The sequence below is a fragment of the Manis pentadactyla genome, chromosome 9 (assembly GCF_030020395.1).
Source record: "Manis pentadactyla isolate mManPen7 chromosome 9, mManPen7.hap1, whole genome shotgun sequence".
Lineage (NCBI taxonomy): Eukaryota > Metazoa > Chordata > Mammalia > Pholidota > Manidae > Manis > Manis pentadactyla.
The window spans coordinates 51,689,167-51,716,566 of NC_080027.1; the positions used below are offsets into that span (position 1 = coordinate 51,689,167).

The following is a 27,400-nucleotide window of genomic DNA, read 5'->3' on the forward strand; positions in this document are numbered from 1 at the left end:
ACTGCTAATAAGCATGTCCCCAGATATGTCACTTACAGCTATCTGAGCTCAGGGGAAAGAGCTCAGAAACCTGGGGCTTAGAGATGCCTGACTTAGTAGAGCCACCAACTGCCCAGAGGCAGAGCCTAGCCTCTCAGAGTGGCCTGCAGAAGCCCAAGAGCAAAGGATCACAGTGGATTCTGAGATCTTTTTGGAGAAACTGCTGTTCAGGGTGTAAGATGATTCAAAGCCAGAAAAGAAAGGAGCAGAAGAGGAAAGTTCTGTTGTTGGGACTTGGGACAAAGAAGCAATCTTTATGATGCATAACTAATGTTGCTATCATTTTTGTCCTAAACCAGTGGAGAGCTATTTTTTTTTTCCACACAGACTACTGATGGTGGTATATGTTTCTGGACAGCATTTTTTCCCATTCAAAATGAAAATAGCTTTCCTGAATCCTTTGGAGGAAAATCTGTATGTTCTTATTATTATGCAGAAAATGTTAGTGGGAGAACTGTGCTTTTAACCATTGGAAAAATGTGACCCCTGGACATATTTGAAAAGGAACAGACAGAGCCTTTGAGATTTTCATGCCTTAGAATTGTTTAGGGCTCTAGAGCTCACATGGTCCATTCACTGCATTTTCTCAAGAGAGACTCTGACCGGTCTGCTGCTCTCATGGTGGCTGGGGAAACAGATCTCAGAGAGGCCACACATCTTAACCACCATCATCAGAGAACATGCAGCAGCGGTGGAGCATGGTGGCTCCATCTGAGCTGCCACCGCACAGCAACACTTCCAAAGGGTCAGTCGTGTGTCCGACATTGTGCCAAATAACAGGAATCAGGATGAATAAAGTGCCCTTCTCCTGACCCTGCCTCTTACCTCCCATCTTTGCCCCCAGAGCTGAGTACCCCTCTCTCACATTTAAAGCATATTCTTGTCTATGCCTATTCCTGTAACAGAGGGGGAGCCATCAAACCGGAAATTGCACTACAGTGAACAACGTCCAAGGATGTCCAATTGCAGGGCTCCCTGGATCCCCCCACTCCACACGGTGCCCCTCCAGCGGCCCCAGACTCAGCAGGACCGGCCCCTCTGGCAGTGTCCTCCCTTCCCCTACCTTCTTGGCTCACTTTCTCTTCTGAGAATTCCCCCATAATTCAACTAGTTTGAGGAAATAATAACAACTACTACTAATAATAGCAGCAGTTGTTGAGCAGTGGGAGTAGTAGAAAGAGGACGAGACCATTTAAAAAATAGATCCCAGCCAAAGCAGGCAGGCAATGGGCTGACTGTGCCTCTCTCTGTCTCTGTCTCTGTCTCTCTGTCTCTCTATACATCTACCCATCTTTATTTCTCTCTCTCTCTCTCTTCTCATCAACCAGTAGTTTCTGGATCATTAACATTCTGGATCACATTAGGTTAGAAAAGCATTTTCAGACAATTAGAAGTCAAAGCTATGGGTCTGATGGGTCCAGCCCCAGAATGAATTAAGCACACTTCCTCACCACATCTTGGGTGATCAGTTCTCTAAATGACTTAATTAAAGCTTGTGACATTGGAGACTATGTTCTGAGAGGTCCCTCTCCACTTACAGCCATGCTAAGCTATAAGTCACAGTGAAGTCGCCTGGTGACCCTAGCTTGTGGGGGTCTGGAGTCATCTAGAATTAAGTTTTTGTCCAGACTCCATTTATTAGTTGTGTGACTTTAAAACAAGTTATTCAACTTAATTCTTCTCTGTCTTGGTTTCCTCATCTGCGTGATGGGAAAAGACAGCCCTGATAAGTCAGAAACTGTGTAGAGTCTGGGATCTTGCACTAACAAGTTAGCCTGTTTTGCATTTTACTTAAAGAAAAATCCAAGCAGTTCTGCATGACCAACTTTCCTTTACTCTTTAGCCACACTGGCCTCCTTTAGACTGTAGAATGTGTCTGATTTCTCCTGCCTCAGAGCCTTTGGTCATATTGGTCCCTGAGAGTCCATGCAGGAGACAGGCAGTGGGTTAGGGAAGGTTTTAGAGTCTTGGGGCTGGAGAAGCTTGAGAGGAGCTCTTTGGAGAGGGTGCTCTGTGCCATCAGTGCAGTCAGAGGTTTAGCTGGGACACAAATGGGCCCCCTCCAGAGGCCAGAAGATGGGTCCAATAGGCCTGGATTGGAAACTTACCTGGGCCTGGATGGAAGACAAACGTGGAGAAGTTATGTCTGGCCTTTCTGCACACTTGCCATGTCTGATCATCCTTGTTCTTGAAACTCTCCCTTCTGGCTGTCCCTTGGAGGGCCAGAAGGCTCCCTCAGAGTCTTCTTTAGTATCAGTTGGCAACAGTAGTAACCTGCTCCTCGTGTACCCATTCTGGGCTCTTTTCTCATCCCTGGGTCACTTTCCGCAAAACAGAGTGAGAGAGTTGGTGTTAAAAGCACTATGTCTGAAGCCCCACTTCCTGGAGTTGAAAGGGGGGCTGTCCCTACTCCTAGATGTGGTCTCAGACAATTGCCTTATAAGCTCCATAGCTGAGCTTTAGAATCTTCTTGTGCAAAACAGAGACAGTCAGGTTGTCTGAAGAACTGAGATGCAGCAGGCACTTAGCTGGCAGCTAGGGGACAATATTGGGTCCTGATACTGTCTGTGTGTTCTGCACTCGCCTGTCTCAGCCCCTTTATCTATCCTCTCTGTGCACCTGAACCTGGTGGACAGGGCTGGAAGGCTGCCGTCGGCATGGGGAGGGGCAGAGCTGGAAGGGAGAGGAAGAGGAGAAAAAGCTGGGGGCCAAGGCTGCCCCTGACAGAGGAAGCACCCTTCTGAGGGTGGTGGCACCAAGGAGATGCTGAGGCAGCATGGCAGCAGGGAGTGGTGCGCCCCCCTGACTGCCCCCCTGCCCGCCCCTGCTGCTCTTTGCCCGTATCCCTCAGCCCCCAGGGGGCTCCACGGCTTGGCTGACCTGGGCTGCCCAGTTTCCTGATGGGGAAGATGGAGGGGCTCTTAACAATGCTGCTCAGAGTGGAAAAACTGGGCCTGTGGAGAGAGGTGAAAAGAGCAGGAGTTATTTAGTTGGAGAGCAGGCAGCCAAGGAGAGATTTAATAACAGTCTTCGAGGATCTGAAGGGTTATTATATAGAAATTGGTGACCGTCTGGCCCCTCTCAGCTCAGAGCATGAGGCCAAAGGGAATGAGTTTATACTCTGGAGGAGAAGATGCTCAGGTTAGGAAAAAAGAAAACAGTCTTCCTGTCAGGGTGGAAATGGGGTGTTAAAGGAGCCAGAGGGGCCCTTGAGGCAGCGTGATGCCCGCAGGATGAACCTCCTGAGCTCACAGGGACACGGGGCTCCAGGAGCAGAACCAGCGGGCAGGGACGTCAAATGTCTTTCCTGGTTGATGCAGTGACAAGCTCCCCCCACCCCCATCTCCCAAGCCCCACCCCTTTTCCCCCACCCCAAACAAAATCCTAGGAATTGTGTGGAGAAGAATACATTGCCCTACTGAGAGTGGGATGGCTGGGGGCCATGCAGGTGCTCCCCTTGTCTGATAATAAAAAGGGGCACATTCCCAGTGCCACACAAATGCACCAGAGGCTCACGAGCGGCCCCTATGCCTCCTCTCAGAGATGCGCTTCCTCTGTTTATGAGAAAATGGCTTTTCTGTCTGGAATATGTGATGACTAAGTCAGCGGCAGGTGGCTGGAGCAGGTCCCCTCAGCACTTTCATTCAAAAGACATTTATGGAGTCCGTGGACTATGCTCAAATGTGACAGGACTAGCAGCTTCATGAAAGAGAGCAGTTACATTCACAGTGAAAGTCACAGAGAGCTGGGGTTCTAATCCAGTTCACGATCCTCTCACAAAAGGAGGTGGTGGCAGAGAAGAGCTGGCCTGTGTCTTTCTCAGAGCTATAATCACCCATGTTACCTAATATTTAGCCCTTACACTCTGCTAGACCAGGTGTTTGCATAAATTGCATCACGTTTAATGTTCATGACATCACACTGAGGCTGCTGTTATTAGCTCCCTGGCAAGATAATAGTATCAACCTTACAGGATTGTTGCAAATGAAACAAAATAGTACATCTGGCTCCTCACAAGTACCAGGTAAATATTAATATTATCACTGCTGCTGCTGTTAAAGAGACTAAATGGTCTGTCCCAGTTTACACAGCTTAAAAGGCAAAGCCAGCCATATGGAATCCTAAAGTCTATGACTTTTCTGTCCACTCACCACATGTGGAGGCACCACACATAGCAAGTGAAAGTATAGGTTCTGGGGAATAGAAAGACAGATCTAGCTTTGAATTCCAGCCCTGCCAGTTACCAGCTCTGTGACCTTGGGCAAGCCATTTTGCCTTTCTGAACTTTAGTTTGCAAATCTGTAAATGGGGATACTAGGACCCACCTCTGTGGTCATTTTAAGGATTAGGTGATATAAGACTGAACCCTCTTGGTAAGTGTTTAAGGCATTTAATTATTATTTCTCTCATCAGCCGTTAAAAGGGCAGGCAAGGCATCACCCACCAACAAGCACTCTACCCCAGCGAGGATGAGAAGCACTGCTGCGGGCTCCGGTCACCTGGAGACCCCTCCTAACACATGCTTATATATTGTCAAGGGCCAGCTGGTACGGTAGTGGCAGATTTTACCAAAGAGTATATGTTTCTCTTTCCTTAAACCCACAAATACTGAAAGAAAATCCCTAAGTGTCCTGGACACTTTAAGAACTCCAGGTAGATCAACAAGTGTTTCAGAGGTTTCAGCTCTAATGTGACAGAGCAACCCACACAGTCCCTTGGCACTGTTGCTATTTTTTAAGCCAGAGGTGGGCTTTAATGCTGCAACCTGCACACAGAGAGCAGAGGGAAGCGCCTGGCATTTCTATGAGCTCCGCACACCCATTTGTGCTTGACATGTGCCTGCATCTAGAAACCAGGAGAGAGAGACCAGGTCAAGAGTCAGAAATGCATGGGGTGGGCTCAAAGACTTGGGCTGCTACTACAAGAAATAGACTGGCTCCCATTTTCTTTCACCTAAGTTGCTCCACTGACACCCCTTCTTTGAGTCAGATTTTATTTTTTAATTCTATAGTTGTTTCTGGGGGTAAACACCAATGACCCATTAATTGAGACCTTGCAATAAATACCATCTTTTCTTGCAAATGGTAGATCTGTTGCCTGGTGAGACCCTAAGTACAAAGCAGAATCCCCTCAGGAGCAGGGTGGCTTGACCCTGGCCAGAAACCCAGTGGCCAGCCAGTGTTCTAACAGCACTTACATAGCGTTTACCATGTTCCTAGCACTGTTTGAAGTGTTTGGTGTATAGTTACTCATTTAATCCTCACAACAACCCTGTGAGGTTGGTAATAATACCATTTTCATTATACCTATGGGAAAACTGAGGCAGAGAGAGGATAATAACTAGCCTAAGATCAAAGGCTGGTAATCTGCTGAGCCAGGATTTGAACATGAGCTTGCAGCCCCAGATTCTCTGCTCTTGACCTCTGAGCTGTATTCAGGCTTCTCCTTTTGTACATGAGCAGGAGCCTATGACTGAGACCTTAGAGCCCCTAAAGGAAACTGAAGCAGCACCTGGGGATGAGAGGCTGGGAGGAGATGGGAGTGAGCATTACATTAGGAACTGAGCACTAGAATTGGCGCTTTCCTTTTTATGTTCTTTTTATAGTGATGGGGTATGCGTTGGGGGGGAGACTGGTTGGTTGGTCGGTTATCATTTGCTAGTTTCATCCCTCAAAAGGAGTATTTATTCCTAAATTCAAGTCTAAGTAAGGAATTCAGTGTGATGTTTCAGCCAGCTGGCAGGCTAGCAGGCATCCCGTAGACCTGGGGTCAGTGACAGCAGAGGCAGGACAAGACCATGTGTATCAGGTGTGTAGAGGCTGGGGAGCTGTGAGGATCCATGTGGTCCTGTCAGGGGTGAGAGGCTGTGTCTGGCCAGAGGTGACCACCACTAGGCTCCTGTCAGAGCAAGTGCCTCTGCGGCAACCTCCCCCCGTGTAGCCATGGTGACCCAGGGATTCACATGACTGGATGTTTTCAGAGGAGAGCTCAGAAGGAAGGTGGAGGGGAAAGCAGGCAGGGGAAAGGGATGTGAAAAGAGTGGGTGACTCTAGGTGGTGTGGGTCAGGGACATTCCGGGCAGAGACCCCAGATACTCTGACATCCAGCGGGCTGTGATCTTGGCTCAGTCCATCTAGAATCCTGTCTGAAAGACCCTTGGCCACCCAAAGGTCCAAGTTCAATTCCAAGAGCACTGTGGGCATCCATGGAAGTTCCCCAAAGTTTCCCCTAGGCCCATGGAAACTATGTTAACTGCAGCTAAGCCTCTTATTCTTTGGTGACCTCGCCCCACTACTTAAGAAACCAAGCTTAATCCAGCTCACTTAGCTCTCGGCTCACTAGAGGAAGGACAACAGGGCTTTTGTCGTTGTTTGATGGAGCCCACATTGGGCTTTTCGGCAGGACCATTTCTAGGTACAGCACTGTGTCACCGAGGTCTGGGGACGGACGGCCTCTGCTCCCCACGCAGATTAAACATGCCTGGTGCCAGTTTTCGCAAAGGTACAGAGTCAGGAGAGAGCTGAGCAAGGAGAAGGCAGCCTTTGTACTGGGCCCTGGGGGAAGTGGTACCATGTGGGCACTTCCTGGTCAGATCCCGCACAAACCCAAAATACCAGCTGGGGTGGGCAGGTGCATTCCAGCCCAGGCCTGGAGGAGGGAACCTTCACAGTCAGACAGTTCCCAGAGTATTTTCTGGTTGCTCTGTGCATGCGTACTATCTTCCCCTACCACCCCCAACATATCCTTGAGCTTTTAAAGAACGTTGTCATAAGAGATGATATTTTAAACATTTATCTCAAAAAGTACCAATTAGTCACACTGACTGATGGCTTCGCTAATGACTGGGAGAGCTAGCTGGCGTGTTAGTGAACTAGGTGATTCATCATCTCTACTCATCACATACTCTTGAAAAGAAGCAGGAGAGTCTGCGAGGGAGGAGGACAAGAATTAGATTCCATGCGCCAGCTCTGCGCCCAGCCCATTGCCCACGCCACCTGCTTACTCTGCACAGCCCCGTGAGAGGGAGCTGTGGCAGTTGGAGGGGAAAGGGTCTATGCAGAGCCCTGCTGTTCCTGCAGAGGCCTTCTTGGGAGATTTGGGTCACCTTGGCAAATTCTCCCTGTCCCAAGCCCTGGCATCCTTAACCTTACAGGCTCAGGAAACTCATCAGGTCAGACAAAGAGTAGCCCCATTTCTTGGGGACAGACTCATGGGAACCGAGCTTAAGAGCAGATGCTAACATGGCCATGGGATTGAGAAGCACACCCATCACATGGACCTGAGCCATGCATCATTTCTTTATGGGAATAATTTACCAAATCATCCACAAATGGCTAAATGATGAGTGTGGAATCAGAGGGGGTGGCCAATGGGGGATCCTCTGTAGTGCTCAGCGGACTGTAATTCCAGTTCATCTATTGAGTCTCAGCTCAGGAGTACCCTCTATGGGGAGCCGCCCTGGCCCCACCTCTGACTCTAACACCAAGGCTGGGCCAGGCACACCCCCTCTGCACCCCCAGAGCACACAGACCTATTGCAGCCCTGACTGTACTTCATAGCCACGCTCAGCAGTCTGCCCGCTCTGCTCTGGATCATGCTCCTCTGAGGTACCTAGGGTATATTTTCCTATGGTGTGTCTCCCTCACCTGCTGTACAGAGGGTGCTCAGAAAATGTTTACTGAAGATGTAAAATATATAAATCTTTGGCCAGGACTCCCTCCTCACTGGGCAAAGCTGCTAACTTCCAGTTCTTTCTTCTATAGCTGTGTGCTGATGATGTCATTCTGCTGTTTGTTGTCCATATACTGCTGGGAGTTTATTTTCTACTAGCAAAACTATCATCATGCACAAGGTTGACCTGCCCACGATTATACCCAGACTATCTCACAAAGGTTTGTGTATCCCGTCCCACAGTCCCACAGGATCTCCTAGATCACTCCACCCATCACTTCTGGTGTATGTGTGGAGGTTAGTATTTAGTCTTTAGATTTCAACCAAAACATCCAATGATAGGACAGTGGTTAAATAAGCCATACCTCTTTACAAGGGAATATTGTACAGCTAACACAATAATAACATGAAGTAGTTTTAATAAACCAGAGGAATGCTTATTCTACGATACTATGGGAAAAAGAAGTAGGTTAAAAATTTGTGTACATTGTGTGATTTTTAACTATGTGAATAAAGGGCAAAAACAAAATACTGGAAGAGATAAACCATTAAAAGTAGGTACTTCTGTTTCTCCCTTTTTCTTTTTGCTTTCCTGTGCTTTCCAATCTATGATAAGTATTATGTTGCTTTTACAGTTAAGCAAAACAATAAACCTTAAGGAAAATTTTCATGAGTAGAACATTTTCCATTTCTCTAAAAATATATTGCTATTTAATTATGTATCCTCCGATCAACTTTTTTTTGCAGGTCTTAGAGAAATTGGATTAAAAAAAGGTCTCCACCCTCCGGCATCCCAGCCAGGATGGCCCACGTGTCTTGGCCTGGAGTTGAACTCCCCTCCCTTAGCTTTTCTCCCTTCCCCATCACCTTCTTCTGACCCCAGATGCCTTCCCAGAACACCCCTAGTTAACACTCACTGCAATCCTATTGTCCATTGGGAATGTGTAAAGATGGAAAAATACATATGCTGTTTCCATTGAAGGACCAGGTAGTTGCTGGCATGACTTCCATTCTTTCCAATAATTATATGATGCTTTAACCAAATCTCTCCTATATAGCATTTTTAAAATTTTGGTTTCATTTTTATTGAGGTGAGACTCACATAATATAAAATTAACCATTTGAAAGTGAACAACATTGTATAACTGTGACCTCTATCTAGTTCTATAACATTTTTGTCACCCCAACAGGAGACCCTACACTGATAAAACACTTGCTCCCCATTCCCCTCTTCTCCTCCCCACTCCCAGCCCTTGGCAAACACTAATCTGCCCTTGTCTCTGTGGATTTACCTGTTCTGGGTTTTTCATATGAACTAAATCATGCAATATGTGACCTTTTGAATCTGGCTTCCTATACTTAGCATATTCTTTTCGAGGTTCATCCACATGACATGTATTAGTACTTTATTCCTTTTTGTGGCCAAATAATGCTCTGCTGTATGGATCTACCACCTTTTGTTTATCTACTCATCCATTGATGGGCATTTGGGCTATTCCACCTTTTGGCTATTATGAATAGGGCTGCTATGAGCATGTGTGTACCAGTACTTGATTCCCATATAGCATTGATGAGTTCATTTTTCAGGGTAGATATTGGCACTCACCATTAAAAGGCTTCCATCTGTGGACCCACACATCTAGGAATCAACCTCTCTGGGTTCCGAACCAGGACAAAGTCTCAGCAAGTTAGCAAGACTGAGAGGGTCTCAGATCAGAAATAGCCAGCCATGACAGGTATTAGATCATAGGTGGATTCCAGGGACAAATTATCAAGAGAAAGGGGGGCATGACAGAAAAGGAGTAATTGCACCTAACTATTTCTGGGACTTTCATTTAATTAAGCAAGATGACAGCAACAGAATTAGCCACATCCTACCTTCCCATGTTACTTGTTATTTTTGCCTGAGAGTAGATTCCATTGTATCTCTCTAGCACCTCATGGTGTAGCTCTGGCCAAGCCCCCAGACATATTCAGGGACAGAGCCCCACAAAACTCAGCCAACCATTGGCTCCCAGATGCTCCCACTGGCTCACCAGCTAACCTCTCCAAGCCCTCAGAGAATGGCTTTGTCCAAGCAAAGAGGGAGAGCAAGACATCATCCCAAATATATTGACCCAAACTTACTTGCATTGCCTGGCCATCCCAGGCAGCCAGGTACAAATTGGGGAAAAGAGCTCAGAGAGGGCATTGAGTATAATGGTTAGCAGCCCAGACTCTGGAGCCGGATGCTGCCAGCTGGCAGGTGAACCCTGGCTCCACTGCTCACCAGCTGTATGATCTTGTGCAAGTCACAACCATTCTGAGCCTCTGTTTCCCAAAAGCCAAATTGCCGATTGTGAAAAGTACCAACTTCATCCACTGCCATATAAATTAAAGAGAAAGTAGCACACTTTAGTGTATGAGCTCAGTAAATGTCAGCTAGGATTGTACTAGGAACAAAGAACAGTTCTGGGATTATAGCCCTTCCCAGGCAATTCGCAAAAGCCCCTGGTCCCCTATGCCAGGAAGGCCCTGAGGTTGATGTAAGTCTCGTAGTCTAACTGAGGCAACCACTTCCGCAGCCTTGCTTCCATGCAGGCTCCAAGCCCCCACTCAGCTGTGGCTGATGCCAGCAAACCCATGGAGCCATCCCTTCTTCGGGGACACAGACTGCCTCAGGCTTCACCTGGCCACCAGCAGCATCTGAAACGCAGCCTCAGACACCAAGCAGAGCACAGAGCCAACACTGGGACAACTCCTGCAGGAGATGGGGCAAGGGGCTGATTCATTCTTTTGGCTTTCTATCTCCTTTTTAAGGAATGTAATTTGCATTTTTTTCTAGTGAGTACATTTAAAGATATTGAGCTAATGACAGATCAAACGTGAATACAGCAAAAATTAATGCAGTAACAAGTAAACTCTGGGAAACACTGATTCCAGTCTGAGGTAACTTTGAGCCTGAGACTGTGATTTACACAATGTCCCCTTGATGTCACTGGATTTCTTTAACTCAATGCTATATTGACTGAACAGTTTTTTCCTTATCTTTACTCACTGTACTTAGCCAGGTGCTATGTTAAGTGCTGAAAGATAAAAGGTAAAGAAGAAATGACCTTTGTCCTTATAACCCGTGGAGGAGGCAGGCATGCCTACTGATAGCAAAAGGATGGGAGCAGCCAGCCGGGATTCCCTTAGATGTTTGTGTCAGTGGTACATCTGGGCTGGGCTGGGCTTAAAGGCCCCTGAAATATCTGCACTCTGAGCTGATGAGACTCCACCAAGGTGACTGGTCTTAATGGATGCAGTGGGATAGGCGCCTTGCAGTGTGCTGGTGTACTGTCACCATTGCAATGTATGTATGTGTGACGATATCATGGCAAGTGCAGTGGGCCTAACACATTATGACCTTAGTGTTACAGGGTGGTGGTGGTATGCGATGAAGATCTCAGTTGTTAAAAAAAAAAATTTGTGGCATGGAGTTGTGTTGGTGCCAAGTCCCGTTTGGTCGTGTGGCAACATTCTTGTCATGTGCTATTCTAGTTGTGTCACAGTGTGATTGTGCCAGCATGCCAGGATGGCACAGGGCCATGATGATTTTGCTGTGTTCTGGCTTTGTGAGCTCGCAATGTGAAGTGGTGGTGAGATGTGTGTGACACTGCCTTTCTCACTAGAGGGGTTGCCATCTGGTTTGAGACCAGAAATTCTTTCCATTGGAGCACCTGAGACACTGCTACCCTGCTCTGTTCCTTTTCCTGCAAAACCCCAAAGAGGGCTCCGAACACCAAACACCGCAGCACACGTCCCTCCTCGGGCATAAGGGCCCTTTGTGAAGGAGACCTGGGAGGCCTAATCACTATGATCTCAGCTTTGTCTCACCAAGACAATGTGCATCAGCAGGTGTGCAGAGAGAAGCAAAGAAGAGAGACAGGGGTTATGTTACACTTGAGATTCAGAGAACCCAAAATTGCCAGCAGATATTCCCTATGAAAGAGAAACACAATCTGGGGGAAACAGTCATAAATGGCAGGGGCCATGTAGGCTTGGGTTTGTGAGCACAAAGTCACAGAGCGCTGGGCAGCGTGGGCTCTTATGAACTCTTTGAACTAACAAGAACTCCTGGCCAGGACAAAGGCCTGCACTGAATAGAAATTACTGGGAATAGAATCTAATTTATGCAGGACAAGGGGTTAGGAGAAAAGGAAAGAAAATTTCCTGATAAAGCTGGGAGAGGGTAACTGAGCCAGAAGATGTTAGAATAGATAAGCCATACATGTGAACACTTTGTACTAACAATAGAATAGTGAACTCTATAGAGTTCTGAAGCCAGGAAAATGATCCTGGCCCACCCTCCCCTCCAAAGTGAGGAGGAGCATTCATGCCCTTTAAACACAAATAACAAAAAAAGAATTGTGTTTGAATCCCACACAAAGTTAAAGAAAAAAGGAGAATAGTGAGCAGAATTATGTCCCCATAGATAGTAACGTATGTCAGAGATAAAGACCCACCATGCAGAGAGGAAGACAGAGAAAAACCCTAGGCACAGACAGTGGCCCTGGTGAGATCTATCAAAGCTTTTATAAGAAATAATGCCAGTCTTACAAAAACTCTTTTAGAAAATAGAGGAGGAAGGAACACTTCCAAACTAATTTAATAAAACCAGAATTACCTTGGTACCCAAACCTTATGAAGACACAAGACATTAGACCAATATCCCCCATGAATATAGATATAAAACTCTTGAAAATATATTGCAACTAAGATAAAAAGGATAAAACTTCATGACCAACTAAAGTTTATCTCAGGAATTCAAGGTTGGCTTAACTTTCAAAAAGCAATTAATGTAACCATATTAACAACAAAAAAGAGAAAAATATATGATCATTTCAGTAAGTGCAGAAAAATCCTTTCATGAAATTTAATACAGATTCATAATTAAGAAAGCCTCTCAGCAAACTAGAAGTAGAAGAGGAATTTCCCAATCTCTGTGTTAGTATAGGTCCTCTGAGAAACAGGCACCAAGACGGGAATAGACATGCAAGAGATTTATTAAAGGAAGTGCTTGTAAGAGGAAATGAGGAGAAGCCTGGAAGAAGACAAGAGACTTGTCAGAACATGATCCAAATCTGACCCCTGGAAGTTTGTACCTTTGACCACCTTCACCCCTCTTCACCCCCAACTCCCACTGCCACCAATCTGTTCTCTGTATCTAAAAGCTTGGTTTTTGGTTTTGTTTTTACTTGTAGACTCTATATATAAGTGAGATCATAAGATATTTGTCTTTCTGTTTCTTACTTACTACATAATGCCTTCAAGGTCCATTCATGTTGTCACAAATGGCAAGAATTTCCTTTTTATGGCTTAATAATATTCCTGTGTGTGTGTATGTGTGTATGTCACATTTTCTTTATTTATTCATCTGTCCGTCTATGGACACTTGGGTTGCTTCCATGTCTTGGCTATTGTAAATACTGTTGCAGTGAACACAAGGGTGCGTACATCTTTTTGAGTTAGTGTTTCCATTTCCTCTGGAAAATTCCAAAAGTGGAATTGCTGTTTCTTATAAAGTTTAGCATACACTTAGCTTATGAACCAACTATTACACTTCCAGGTATTCACCAAAATGAAACCACATGCCCACAGAAACAGTTGTGCAAAAATATTTAAAGCACCTTTATTCTTTACCACCATTAACAGATGAATGCATAAACTGTGTTTATCTAATATGGAATACTACTTAGAAATTAAAAGGAGCACCTTACTGATAACACTCAAGAACATGTATGAATCTCAAAACATATTAAGTACACGAAGTCAAAATACAAAGTACATACAGTATGATTTATTTATATGATGTTTGAGAAGGGCAAAACCAAACTGTGGTGATAGATATTAGAACATTCTTACCTCTGGGGTTGGGTAGGAAGTTGTCTGAAAAGGCAGAAGAAAAATCTTTCTAAAGTGATGGAATTGTTTTCCTGTCTTGATTAGTGTTTTGTTGCATAAGTATATAAATTTATTAAAATCATCAAACTACCCATAATGATTTTTTAGTAAATTATAACTTGAAAAAGATTTAAGTTAGAAAAAAATAAAATGAATATATCACCCAGAATTTAATTATTTGAAGAAAAGAACATAACAATAACAATTTTTAAAAATTAGATAACATAATTGAGGAAAATGGTTGGTGGGGGTGTGGGGGGCCCATATACATAGAATTAGAAGTGACAAGGAGGAAATAACCATCAAAACTGAGCATTTTTTAAGTGATAAGAATCTACTCTATATAATTCCTTGCCATCAAATTTGGAAAAGCAGATGAAGTGGATAATTTTCTAGACAAATATAACTAGTTAAAATTAAGCCTAGTGGAGACAGAAAGTCTAAACACATAAAATACCATAGAAGAAATAAAGGAAGTAGAAAAAGAGCTTTCCTTCAAAAGTGTACCAGGTCCAGATTGTTTCCCTATTTCTACAAGTTATCTTATGAAGTGAGTATTAACACCAATCTCAGACATCAATCTCAATCTCAACATCAATTAATGAAAATGAGTGCATTAATGGAAAAAAACTACGGACCAGTATCACTTATAAATATCAATATAAATACTAAATAATTAGCAACAGTCTCCAAAAGCACATTAAAATATTCATCATGATCAAGTAGAGTGGATTCAATGTTAGAATCCATGAATGTTACCCATCACATTACTAGAGCAAAGAATTATATAAAGTATATGTCCACAAAACTCAAAGTAATCAATAGAAAACTACTACAAACAAAAGAATTTAGTAAAGTAGCCTAATGAATAAATACGCAAAAATCAATTCTTCATATATACAAAAAAATTAATTTATATTGAAAGAGAAAACTCCCTTTGTGAAAGCCAAATAAGATCAAATACCTAAGCATAAGTTTAACAAGAAATATCCAAAATCTTTATGAAGAAAATCTATAAAACCGTTCAAAAACACACAAAAATAACCTTGCATAAATGGAAAAAATATACCATATTCTTGGATAGGAATACTCAGTATCAAAGATTTCAGGTCTCCCTGAGTTAATTCATAAAATTCAGTTTACTGTAATTCATAAATTTAATAGAATCCAAAATAATAATGACTAAGTTTCTTTCTGGAGCTAGATAAATGATTATAAAATCAGTTTGGAAGAATAGATAAGCAAAATAGGCAAGAGGGGAAAAGCCTGAAAAAAGAAAGAAAGAAAGAGAGAGAGAGAAGAAAGGGATGGAAAAGGAGAGAAGAAAGAGAAGCAAGAAAGGGAGAGCCTTGCCAGGTAATTAAAACGTATTATAACGGCTCCAGTTGAAAGAATGTGGTGGTGTTACACGCATAGACCAGTGAAACAAAATAGAAAATTCTGAAGGAGATCCAATTGTATTTGGAAATTTGGCATACTATAAAGGAAGAATCTCAAATTAGTGGAGGAAATAATTGGTCTTTTTAATCAAAGGCATGGAACTAACCGAATAGCCATATGTAAAAAGATAAAATCGTATTCATTCCCCACACCGTATACCAAGGTAAATGCCAAGTAGATAAGAAAGTTAAATGTATTAAATGAATTCATACAAGTATAGAAAAACAAGTCTGAACTATTTTACAATCCAGGAGTGAGGGGGAACTTTCCTACCTCTGACTCAATGCCTAGAAGCCATAGGGAATAGATTAATAAATTTCATTACATAAAAATAGGAGAAAAATTTTGAATCTTACATAGCAAAAACAAACCAACTAAAACACCACATGGAAAGCAAAGAGACAAATAACTAATGAGGAAATTTCTCAACTTTTACCATAGATAAAGAATTAATATTTCCACTATTTAAAGAACTTTAAAAAGAAAGAATGAAAGACCAATAATCCTATAAAGAAAAAAAAGGCCAGGGATATGTACTAACAACTCACAAAAAACAATAAAAATGCCCCTTATCTATATGGAAAGATCTTGATTGTGCACATAATAAGAAAAGGCCAAATTAAAAATAAACTAATACAACATTTTTCACCTACCATAATGGGCAAAAATCCATAAGATTTTCAAATACTCTTTTCGCCAAGCTTTGAGAAAACAGGCACTCACATTATTGCTGGAAGGAATGCGAACAGGTACAAATCCTTTGGCAGGGAATTTAGCAATATCTAGGAAAATAACCTACACACTCTGATCCCTTAACCCAGGAAGTCTACTTCTAGAAATCTGCCCTGAAGAAATAACAAAATATACAAATATTCATCAACAAGGAATCAGAATATCTCTGTATTACTACAGTATGACCTCCAGAATATAATGCTGAGTGAAAAAAAAAGGTCGACTAAGGTATATATAATAAGTATAGTCAGCTACCATATATCTAAGAGAATGTATTTATATACATATATATGTATGTATGTATACATGTGTGTAAATACATATGTATGAAGTATATATTCATGTGTGGTTTTGCTTATATAAAAACTATGGAAGTATAAACCATGAAATAAATAAAATTGTTGGCTAAAAGGAAAGGAGAAAGAAGGGACGTGAGTTTGAGATAGAAGTTGGACTTCTCTAAATAACACCTCATTTTAAAAATTTGACTTTAGAACCATGAAAATGTTTTAGATGAGTATAAATAATGATAAGACAGAATGAAAGAGGTAATGCCTAAAATAAAAGGCAAAATTTAAAAAATGAACCTGACTGCCTTAAGTTGATAGCTTAATGATACAGAGGTATATTCTTTTAAATGGTTTGAAAATACAGTAATTCAATTCTATATCTCTAGTAGTATATACCTAAGAACTGCAAAAATAATAATAATCACTAATTGTATTTTTGGTATATAATAGGGTAAAGCAAACAAGCAGTTATGCTATGGATATTAAGAACCAAGATTTTTAACATAATAAGCTAAGATTCAAAATAAAATCAAAGAAGTTAAGCAAAACCCGGTAATCCTATCCTAACTTTGAATTGAAAATCAGCATAAACTCATAATGTATTTTGACTTTAAAAAATATTTCCATTTGCAAATGTGGACATCTTTGCTTTCCAGAAAACAAGAGACCTCTCCACAATGACTGGGGTCATGGTTGTGTCAGAACTTAGGAAATAACTTAGGAAAGAGATTCCACTCACTGGCTAGAGATGCAAAAATCTGAGCACCACAGAGAATAATACCAGCAATGGATTGAAACATTTGGTGTATGTTTTGATTCATGAGTTCCTAATGAGATTCTGAAACAAAAAATCTCATTGGTTCCCTCTGGAGGATGTAAGGGAACCAAGACACTATTCTATGCCAGTAAGTATAGGGAAAAAATTAAGCATTTAACCTGTTTTCTTGATTAAACTGTATCATAAGTTAAACAAATAGTTGATGAGGAAACAATTTTCTCTATGGAAATAAATAGTCCATGTCATAAATGAGGAAGGAATGATAGAATTACCATTTTGCAAAGTCAAAATTACCATTTTGCAAACCCCCCAGTGAAATCATGGATCTGGGCAATGTTTATCAATGGCTGTTACATAACAACAAGAGGCCACCAGTTGTTACGCACCAGCTGATGGAACCACTTAACAATACCTACAATGTAGTCTGGCAAAAAAATAGATGAGTCTGGATCAGAACAAGTCACTAGGTCTAGATGCTATTTTATAGGAAATACAGGGGACAAAGGAGCAAGGTAGATGACACCACAACAATGCAGTCCTATCTAGAAATAAGAAATGATGTGGTGTCTTCAACAAATTAATTGCAAGGGGAAAAAAATTAAGTCAGGGGAATCAATAAATTGAAGAGACTAAGTGAAATATCAACCACTTAGTAATGTGTGAATCTTTTAAGTTTAGATCCTGCTTCAACTGGGAAAAAAAAGAAGGCTATTATGGAAATTTGAACACTGTCTAGATATTTGATGATATTAACAACTTGTTAATTTTTTCATGCAAATAATGATGTTAAGATTATTATTTTTTAAAGTTCTTATCTTTCAGAAAGGCATACACAGATATTTTCAGGTGAAATGATATGATTTGGGGGTATGTTTTAAATATTCTAGCAGGGGGAATATATATGAAACAAAAGTGGCCTTGAGTTTATTTTGTAGCTGGGTGATAGATACATGAGGGTTCATTGTACTATTCTGTCTAATTTTCTAATTTTTGAATTTGCTATAAAAAATTTTTAATGCAAGAAGTTCATAGAATGGGAAATCATTCTACTTCAGTGAAGTAGGCCTTTTGAAAGGACAGAACTGAGCAGGAAAATCCATTCACTGCAGATAATTCACCCAAAATGTTATCTTTTCCTTTTTTACTTTGGGCAGCCTTAGTTTTTCTCTTGATTGGCTCTTGAACAAATGTTCCATGCCATTTGTGGCATGCCAATAAAACTCTCCATCTGGAGAGGCTGCCAACCCTTGACACCAGATACTGGCAGCCCAGGCCATCATCCAGGCTAAAACAGCTTTTCCCAAAAGCTGGTCTAGGGCATTCTGCCAACCCATAATCAGGTGGTGGGCACCCTGGGTCATGTCCAACAACATACCTTGGATATTCAGGTAACTCAGTCATGTCTCCCTCCAAGAAGTCCTCTCTGACCTATCCTGTCCACGGAGATCTCTCCTCTAGGTTTTAAGAATTTCCTTTTCACCCAAAATTCCCTGCCTGTAATATCTACCTTGCCTCTGTTTCTTCAGGCCTGTGTCTTTCAAAATCACACATACACATACACTAGGAGTATCTTACAAGAATGGGCACCAGTGCTCACTTTGGGAGCTCTTACACTAAAATTGGAATAATACAGAAAAGTTTAACATGACCCCATGCAAGGGTGACATGCAAACTTGAGAAGCATTCCATATTTAAAATAAAATAAAATAAAAAAAGAAAAGGCCCCTATACCTATTGCCTGTTGTGTCAGGCACTGCTCAGCCCTGTGCAATCAAACCTCACAATGACCCTGAGAAGAGGTATTACTATCCCGTTTTATAGATGGGGAAACGGAGGCAGAAGGTCTGAGTAACTTAACCAAAGCCACACAGCTTGTAAATGGTAGAGCTGGGGTTTAAATCTAGGTGTATCTGCTTGAAAAGCGTGTTTATTTAGCCACTACACTGAATTGCCTTCTTTAGCAGTGAAGTGGCTATTCAGTCAGGGTCTGCTGGGAGATTCATGTATCTGAGCAATTCAGGCATCCTGCCCCACATCTCCCCTTTACCATGTTTGTTATGTCCCAGTGTTGGATGTCAAGTCTGCTCCACATAGTAGAGGGGCTGAAGGATACATTCCACTGGACCTGGAAGCATCTGAAAGGAGGCCACTGCTGAGCAAACCATATTCCCCCCAGAGTGTGGACAGGATGTGGAGTCTATAAATAATCATAAGAGTGTGAAGAGATTCTCTCCCCTGGGGCTCCCTTTGCAAAAGGTTGATGGTAATTGATGAGGCTACAGGGACATGCCAATCCTTCTGCTCTTAGAACCAGGTGTGGTTATTTACAGAAATGTCACTTTCCTAGCCCTCCCTCCCCATCTCTGCAAGAGGCTCAGAAATCTGCAAACATCAATTTACTGCTGCCCCAGGGTTCAAGGCAATGAGCCACCTGTACAGCCCGCTGCCTACAAACCAGGCTCAGCTCCTGTCCTGGCTGAGAGTTGCTTCCTCTTTGGATGTTTAGACAGAGAGAGAGAAAGATCACAGATTTGCTCTTTTTTGAAGCAGAGAGAGGTCAAGTGATCTCCCTGGAACCATATCCCAAACCACTAAGTCATTAAAATCTGGAGTTCCCACATTGTCCGGCTCACAGTGGGGCAATAAACAGACTACTGGACCAGAAATCCAAAGTGTGGATACTGACCCAGATGGGCCAGCTGTTCGCAGTCAGTGTTTGAGTTCCAGTTTCCGTATCTGTAAGACGGAGGCTGGGCTGCTGTCACATGCCAGATACAAAATGTTTTTTAAAAGAATAAATTGAGTGATGGAGTGAATGCTTTGTATTGTGTGAGAGATCATCATGGTTATTGTAGCTATTACAATGCGGTCCTGTAAGCCACTGTTAGGAGGGCCCATGGTAGGTCTCAGAAAATACTTCCTAACTGTACTGCCAGCACTCCTGTGGCATTGATGGTTGGTGGCAAGAACAAAGATGAAAAGCAGCATATAAGTTTGATTTCTCAGGACATCTGAATAATGGGTGAAGGCTATTTTGTTATAACAAGGTTTACACACACCACACCCCCACAAAATCAGTTTCACAACTAAATAAAACACTTTTGAGAATCAGAGGGCAGAGTTATGTTTCAAGGTTGCTCAAGCTTGTTTGAGGTTCTATCCAGAATTATTGGACCTCAGCCAGTAACAGGTAGAAAATTGTCATGTACCTTCCATGCTGAGGATGTCCAAGCTGACTAGTGCAGAGAGGCCAAAGGGAGTAACAGACCTAAAGCACCAAGACACCTCAGCCAGATACTCTGGCTTCTTCTGGGGGCTCCACATTGCACCTCTGCCACAGTGCCCTCAGGCAGTAGCTCTCCTGGGTGCTACCCAGCCCTGTGCAGCTCCCACGGATGACCTCTCTCAGCTCTATAAATGGGAAACTTGACCTATATAAATCAGAGATGGGATTTGAATACAGGTCCATTTACTTCCAAAAGACTATAGCATCCTCCCAAGTCTATAGTTAGTTTCTATCACAGAGGAGACCAGTTAGAGTCAACAGTAATTTACGTGCGAAAGGAATTCTATCTTATTCCCTTTTGTCAAACATCGCCTTCAGCCACTGTAGCTCCAGGGAAAAGGGTGTACCCAGCCTGGGGCGAACCCCCTATGAAACCAGTGAAACCAAAATAAGTCAAGAGAGAGTGTAGGTTGGGGGAAACCATTTTTTTATTGCTCACAGCTTGCTCAAATTTGCTGGATAGGCCTAGGACCATCCATCTCCTCCAGCCACTGCTTGCACTCTGCCCGCATGGCCCGCTCTCTACTTCTGCCCATCCCTTCTGGGAGGAACTCCATTGGCGGGTCCTTGGTGACTGGCAGACAGCCGACCAATTACATACCAGAAAGAGAGGGGAGGAGAAAATGGCCGTTTTCCTCTCCACCCCTTGGCCCAGATGGATCGGAGGCTCTGCAATGGTAAACACCTATTGATATGTAAATGAACTAAGGTTAGGCAGGAGATTCTGGGAACTCTGCAATTTACCCCACAGCCACCCATAACTATCTTGCTTCCATTGTGCAGGATTGTACTTGGAAAAAGCCCTAAAGCTGTCCTAGTCTAAAGGGACTATCAGGCTGGACTGACCAGTGTTGTTCTCGTCTTAATTAGGAAGAGAGCCTTTTATCTTTCCTTCCCAGCCCAAGGAAAAAATCAATTGAAAACATGTACAAAAAAACAACTTAATTTTATTTCTTTCCTTATGAGGAGATGTTTTACATGAAGTTCTGCTTGCATGATCTTGTTTTAAGAAGAAACATAAACAATGATTTTTACAAGCCATTATATGGGTAATATTCATGAGCACATTTTTATTTAAGTGCCAAAATTTATGCTGACTGATTTACATGGATTACCTCAAATGATTATACAGTCTGTACAAGATTCTTTATCCCTATTTTACAAATGAGGGTTGCGGGTTTAAGGTAATTTACCCAAGATCACACAATAGAGAGGCAGCTTTGACTCAAAGCCCAGGTATTCCAAACTAAAGCCCCTGAGGAACCTGAAGCTCCACCCTGGTTATATAGGATTTAGGTTTTGTTCTACAAAACATATTCAATATCTTTTTAAAAAATCCTTTCATAGATAAACAAAAGTGGTATATCCACACAATGGAATATTCCTCAGCCATTAAAAGGAATGAGGCATGATATGTATTACAACACAGATGAACCTTGAAGACATTATGCTAAGTGAAATAAGCCAGACACAGAAAGACAAATATTGTATAATTCCACTTATATGAACTAATTGGAATGGGTAAATTCATAGAGATGGAAAGTGAGATTCAGATTAACAGGGCCCAAACGAGGGGACAATGGAGATTATTCCTTAATGTGTATAGACTTTCCGTTTAGGGTGATGAAAATATTTTGGAAATAAATCGTGAATGTAATTAATACCTCTGAATTGCACACTTAAAAATAGTTAAAATTGCTAATTTTATGTTATATATATATTTCCATTATGTTTAAGAAAATCCCTTTTCTGCTTAATTAAAATTGGTTTCTGTTGTTTACAACTAAGAGCCTACCTGACCCACCATCTAAGAAGTAATTTATGTTCTAAGTCACAACAGTAATGAACAGCCCAAATTACCTAGAAAAATATAAAAACCAAACATATAAATAAAAGCTAGAGAGTAAACAAAAGTTTGCCAAAGTACAGAGTAGATTTAGGGATTCTTTTGCACAAATTATCAAAGGGGACCCATGCAGGAGGGAGTTTGAATTTTGGAAGAATCCAGGGGAAAATTTTTAACTGTGTCCCTTTCAATTCTAAATAGAAAAACATATCAAAGACAGATACTTGATTATAGGTCTTCTGTCATGCACTACAATGAATTCAATAACAATTCCAAATGGTGCACCAGGAAGCCATGGTGTCATGGGGTCAGTCCATCATGGACAGGGTGAGATCTGGCCAGATTTCCTGGAAAAGGATGATCATTATAGAGCCCGTGATTCCTTGGGAGTAGGAGCTGAAACTCAGGATGAAAACATAGAAGATCTCAAGTCAACCAACAGTCCTTACCACTGTAGCCTAGTTGCTGAATTCTCTGTCCTTGGTGCTGGGCTTAAAAAAGTAAAACCATTTTAGTTGCTATTGTAGCTCTGCCATATCATCCTAAACCCTCCCTCCTAACTGTCTCAGTATCTCTAACTCCTCTCCATTTCCAAGACACTGACCAAGTTTAAGTATCATCTCTTGCCTGGACCAGGGCAATAGGTTCCTAACTGGTCTCATTCATTCATCAAATATCTATTGAGTACTAATTATGTGATAGACACTATTCTAGACCTCGGGGGAAAGTAGTAAACAAGAGAGACAAGACCACTGGCCCTCAAGGAGCTAACATTCCTATGAACTCCAGAATCTAGTATTACTCCTTTATAGTCCATTGTCCAAGTTAGCCAAGAGAGGAAGCTTTCAAAATCACAGATCTGATCATGGCCTACCCCAACTGGAAATCCTCCATGGTTCCTCCCTCCCAAGGATGAAGTTCAAGCTCCATGGTCCAGAAACCCTTCCAAACTTAGACCCACCAAGCCATGCAGCCTCATCTGCACCTTCTCCCTAGCCCAGCTCCCCATTTATGGTGAAAAAAGCTTGGAACAAACAGCAGCAAGCATCACTTGATGCACCCAGACATTATGAGCAGGAGGATCATCAGTGTGCCCAGCTGCATCCTTTGACATTCTTCAGAAAAGGATGTGTACAGTGGGTCAACAGAGGGCTCCGCCCCTTGTTCTCCATTTCTAGGGAGCAAATATGAAAGTGTTTTTGCCCCAAGAAGAGGGGAAAGAATAAACATTTAAGACTCAGGTACCAAGGGGTGCAGGCTGAAGTGTCAGATGTACAGAGAGGACTGCTGGGAGATGCCAACCATCTAGCACCTGGAGACCCTGTGAGCCAATCCATAGGAAACTGAATTCAGGCACAGTTAACTCTGACTGAGGAGACTTTTCCAGGTGTCATGAAAACACAGCCTCTTCTGGGATCAGAGACACACCCATCCGAGCTTACCCCCATTGCCACGCACCCCAGAGAAAGCCCCTAGTGTCATTTTTCAATTCCATCCTTTCTAGCCACACCCCCATCATAGCACATGCCCTGTCTGAGGGCCCAGACACACCAAACTCTTCATTCCCCAAGTATGCCAGACACTCTGATGTCTCTGTGCCTTTACCCATGTGCTTCCCAGTGCCCATGGCATTTTTTCCCCTATCTGGGGAATTCTTGCCACAATGTCAGAGAGAGCACCTCACAAAAGGAGGTGGTTCTATATAATTGTTCAAAGGCTGACTTCTCTCTACTGAAACCTGTGATCACCCCCAGACATATATATACGTTTTCATACATTGGGCAGAATTAAATCCCCTCCCAAAGAGTCCTGCTAAACTTTCCTTATTACAATCTATTTCTCTACACACTGTTGTCTCCCCACCAAATTATGAGCTCCTCAAATGAAGGTACCATGCCTACCATCTACATATTCTGCCTGCCACAGAGTAGGTAATCAGAGAATGTTTGTGGAAGACATCAGATTGGTATGGAGACACCAGGCATTTTTCAGCCACAGAGCCTGAGCACATGTTCTTCCCATCATTCCCAAATGACTGGCTCCTTCTTACTCTACAAATCTCAGCTTAAATTTCACCTTCTCATTAACCAATATAAAATAAGTTATTTTACACATGGCACCCTATTATTTTTCTCCATAGAGTTTTTCATAATTTATAATTGCATGTTCATCATCTATTTCTCCTACCTTGCTGTAAACTCCATAATACATAGATTTGCATCTATTTGTTTCACCACTGTGTGATACAGTGGTGAGTAGAGGGGGAGGGTGAAAGTGGTTTAATCTGTAACCAGTTTTTAAGAAGGAAGCCCATCTAGCCCAGAAAAAAGTTTAATGAGCAATTCTTGCTCCCCACAAAGCTCTGCACCACTCCTACCCCTACAGCAGTAATTCTCTACCTAGCTGCACAGAATTACCTGGACAGTTTTAAACATTCCTGACACCTGGGTCCCATCACTAGGCATTCTGATTCAATTATAAGGAGTATTGCCAGGATATGGTGAGGCTCAGCTGCTGCCCAGGTGATCCTAATGTATAGCCATGGCTGGGAGTCTCTGCCCTACAATGGGGCTTGCACTCCCAGATTTTTAATGTCCTCATGGGAATATGACTCCAGATCTGTCACCTGAGATCCTTCTTTACCTGACTGGGAGAAGAAGCCCACAGTGCCACTGGCCACTTGAACACCAGCACCTGAGCTCCCTAGAGCCGGTAACATGTGAGATGTGGTAATTTCTGATACCCAACCAAAAGGCTCTCAGTGAGCAGATGGAATTGAGTGGACAGCTTGCTTGTTGCAAAGAGGAGCTAAAGCAGTTATTCCCTTGGGAATGGCTAACAAAGCAGTAGAGCTCTCCGGCCAGGACTCGGCTTGTTCTGCCTCATGAGTTATATTCTCCCTCTGGCTACCCTGCCTTAGGGCACCTGGCCCAAACAGCTTTCCCAGTGGACAGCTCTCCAGCCAGGACCTTCCTGGTCCTGCCAGTAAGAAGTGGGCAAGTCTTGTGGTTTATTCTGAATAAAGTGCTCTTTGTTTCAGAATAAACATTTTTGAGTGAAGGAAAGTTGTCATCTGCTCTAAGTTTAGGAAGATAGCTCTGACAGTGGGGTTTTAATTAGTAGTATATCTTCCAGTCCACAAACTTTTACTGCATTTCTTCTCCATACCAAATTACTAGGGGAAGGAATTTTTTTTTTTTAAGAGTAAGATCAACTCCTCCTCTCCATGAGCAAGTGGGGGGAATAGGCTGGTAAATAGATTATTGTAGACAAAGGTGAAAAATGTGAAGCCAGGAATGTTCCCAAAATATTATGGGAGGCCAGGAGGCAATTCCTGAACTGAGTCACAGAGGATGGCTGGGAGTTGATCAGGTGGAGGAAGACTTCTGAGGCAGAGGGATCAATGTGAACAAAGCTAGCTGAATAAAGATGAGGAACAGCATGACAGACAAGAAGCTACATGGAGAGGAGGAAGAATTACACTGTTGTGCAGCATAGTGTGTGGGGAAAGGAGTCAAATAGCAAACACTTATACAGTGCTTACTATGTGGCCAGCACGTTTCTAAGAGTGCACGTGCGTGTGTGTGTGTGTGTGTGTGTGTGTGTGTACATTTATTTAATTGATTGATTTACTTACTTGATTCTCATAGCAACCTAATGAGATAAGATTATCACCCCCATTTTACAGATGAGAAAATCAGGTCACAGGCAATATAAGTAACTACCCCATATCACACAGCAAGTGGCAGAGCCAGAATTCATACCCAGGCAGGCTGGATCTGGAGCCTATGCTCTTAACTGCCATGCTCCACTACCCCTTGTGATGAATTATTGGAGTAAGCTTAAAGAGATGGGATGTTATCATGTAACAAAGGGAGCCACTGAGAATTTTATATTACAGACTGGGACCTTTCCATTCATATAAAGACCAAATTGAGATGGAAGGTTTGAGGGCACGAATAGCCGTTGGGAGATTGGTAGTAGAGCAGGGGAAAGAAAAGTCTTAATCAGGGCCATTGTAATAAAATCATGGAAAGGAGAAATGGACTTCAGAAAAATGATGGCATTTGAATTAGTGGGACTTCGTGATTTATTAGAATTGGGTGCATAGGTGGAGTTAAGAATACCACCCAGAGTTCTAATTTAGATGGAAAACAGAGTATGGGGGAGAGATAATAGTCGGATTTGGACATGCTGACTTACAGGTGTCTGTGGGTACCCAGTGGGGACGGAGGATAGGCAGTTGGATGCATGACATCCACAATGGCAGAGTGGCCAACAGCTTGGCGGGGGTGGAGGGGCATAAGGGTGAATGCTACCATAGATCCCATTGCCTGCCTCTCTCTAGTCCTCTGTGTACCTCTCCATAAAATGGGTTATTGGTATCTATCATTCATCAAACTCTCCAGGGTCTGAAATATTCATATTTGACTGACATTTGGTTATTTCTCTATAAGCAAGCAAAGTTAGATTTTCACTTATCAAACTCTATTTATTATTCTAATTTAATTTCTCTGCAACCAGAGTGAGAGCTTTTTTAAATGTAAAGCCATTTTGATCTGAAACACACAATTGCTTCAAACCATCATGACAGGCCAATTTAGAAATGCAAGTGGCTGAGAGCATAACTTCCAGGGTCATTTCTGAGAGCTGAAACTCATTCCAGTGGTTTGAGGCCTTTGAGGAAGTTTGCTGAAGTAGTGAAACACCTTTGACTGCTGCTATAGATTCAGGTCAGGACAACTTAGCCAGAGAAATAGCTCCAGAATACCATCTACCTCCTGGTGTTCTAACTTTCCCCATCTCAGTTGAAGACAGAAAAGTGGCTCCTCTGATTGCAAGAGAACAGCTCCATTCCCAAAGCCTATCCCAAGGACTCCTTCTTCCTTCAGAGTCAGACTCCAATTAGCTCAGCCACTCTATCTCATCTCTGTCCCTCACCCTGTTCATCCCCACTCGTCATACCAGGAACACAAATCAACATTAATCATGTCATTCAAGCCATGCTATCTCACCTTGTACCACAAAACTCTGTCACTGGTTCAGTCTGACATCTCCCTCATCCATCTTTACTTTTAAACAGATGTATGAAATCTCAATGTGGTAGAAAGAGATAATTTTTGGGTGAATGTTGTAATGATCACTAGTTTTCTATGCACTACCATGAGTAACCACTCGCTTTCCAATTCTGTAGGGAGTAGCAAAGTGCCCAGCTAACAGACTGCAGGAGCCCCAAGTGGCCAGGGTTGCTAGGAGACCACTTTCAAGAGGGATCACCCCACTGAGAGTGAACACCTTTGCCCTGTCTCTTCTCATGCTGGCATGTTGACCTGACTGTGGGAGCTCCTCAGCCCTAGCAAATGACCTCCAGACTTGTATACAAGTCAGATGAC

At 42.6% G+C, this 27,400-nt stretch overlaps 1 non-coding gene across 1 annotated transcript; it reads left to right on the forward strand.

Moving 5' to 3' along the window:
* Window positions 1–18,464: 18,464 nt before the first annotated feature.
* LOC118928645 (U6 spliceosomal RNA) lies at window positions 18,465–18,570 on the forward strand. Its single transcript, XR_005031307.1, has one exon. It is a non-coding gene; the product is annotated as a U6 spliceosomal RNA (small nuclear RNA).
* The last annotated feature ends 8,830 nt before the right edge of the window (window positions 18,571–27,400 follow it).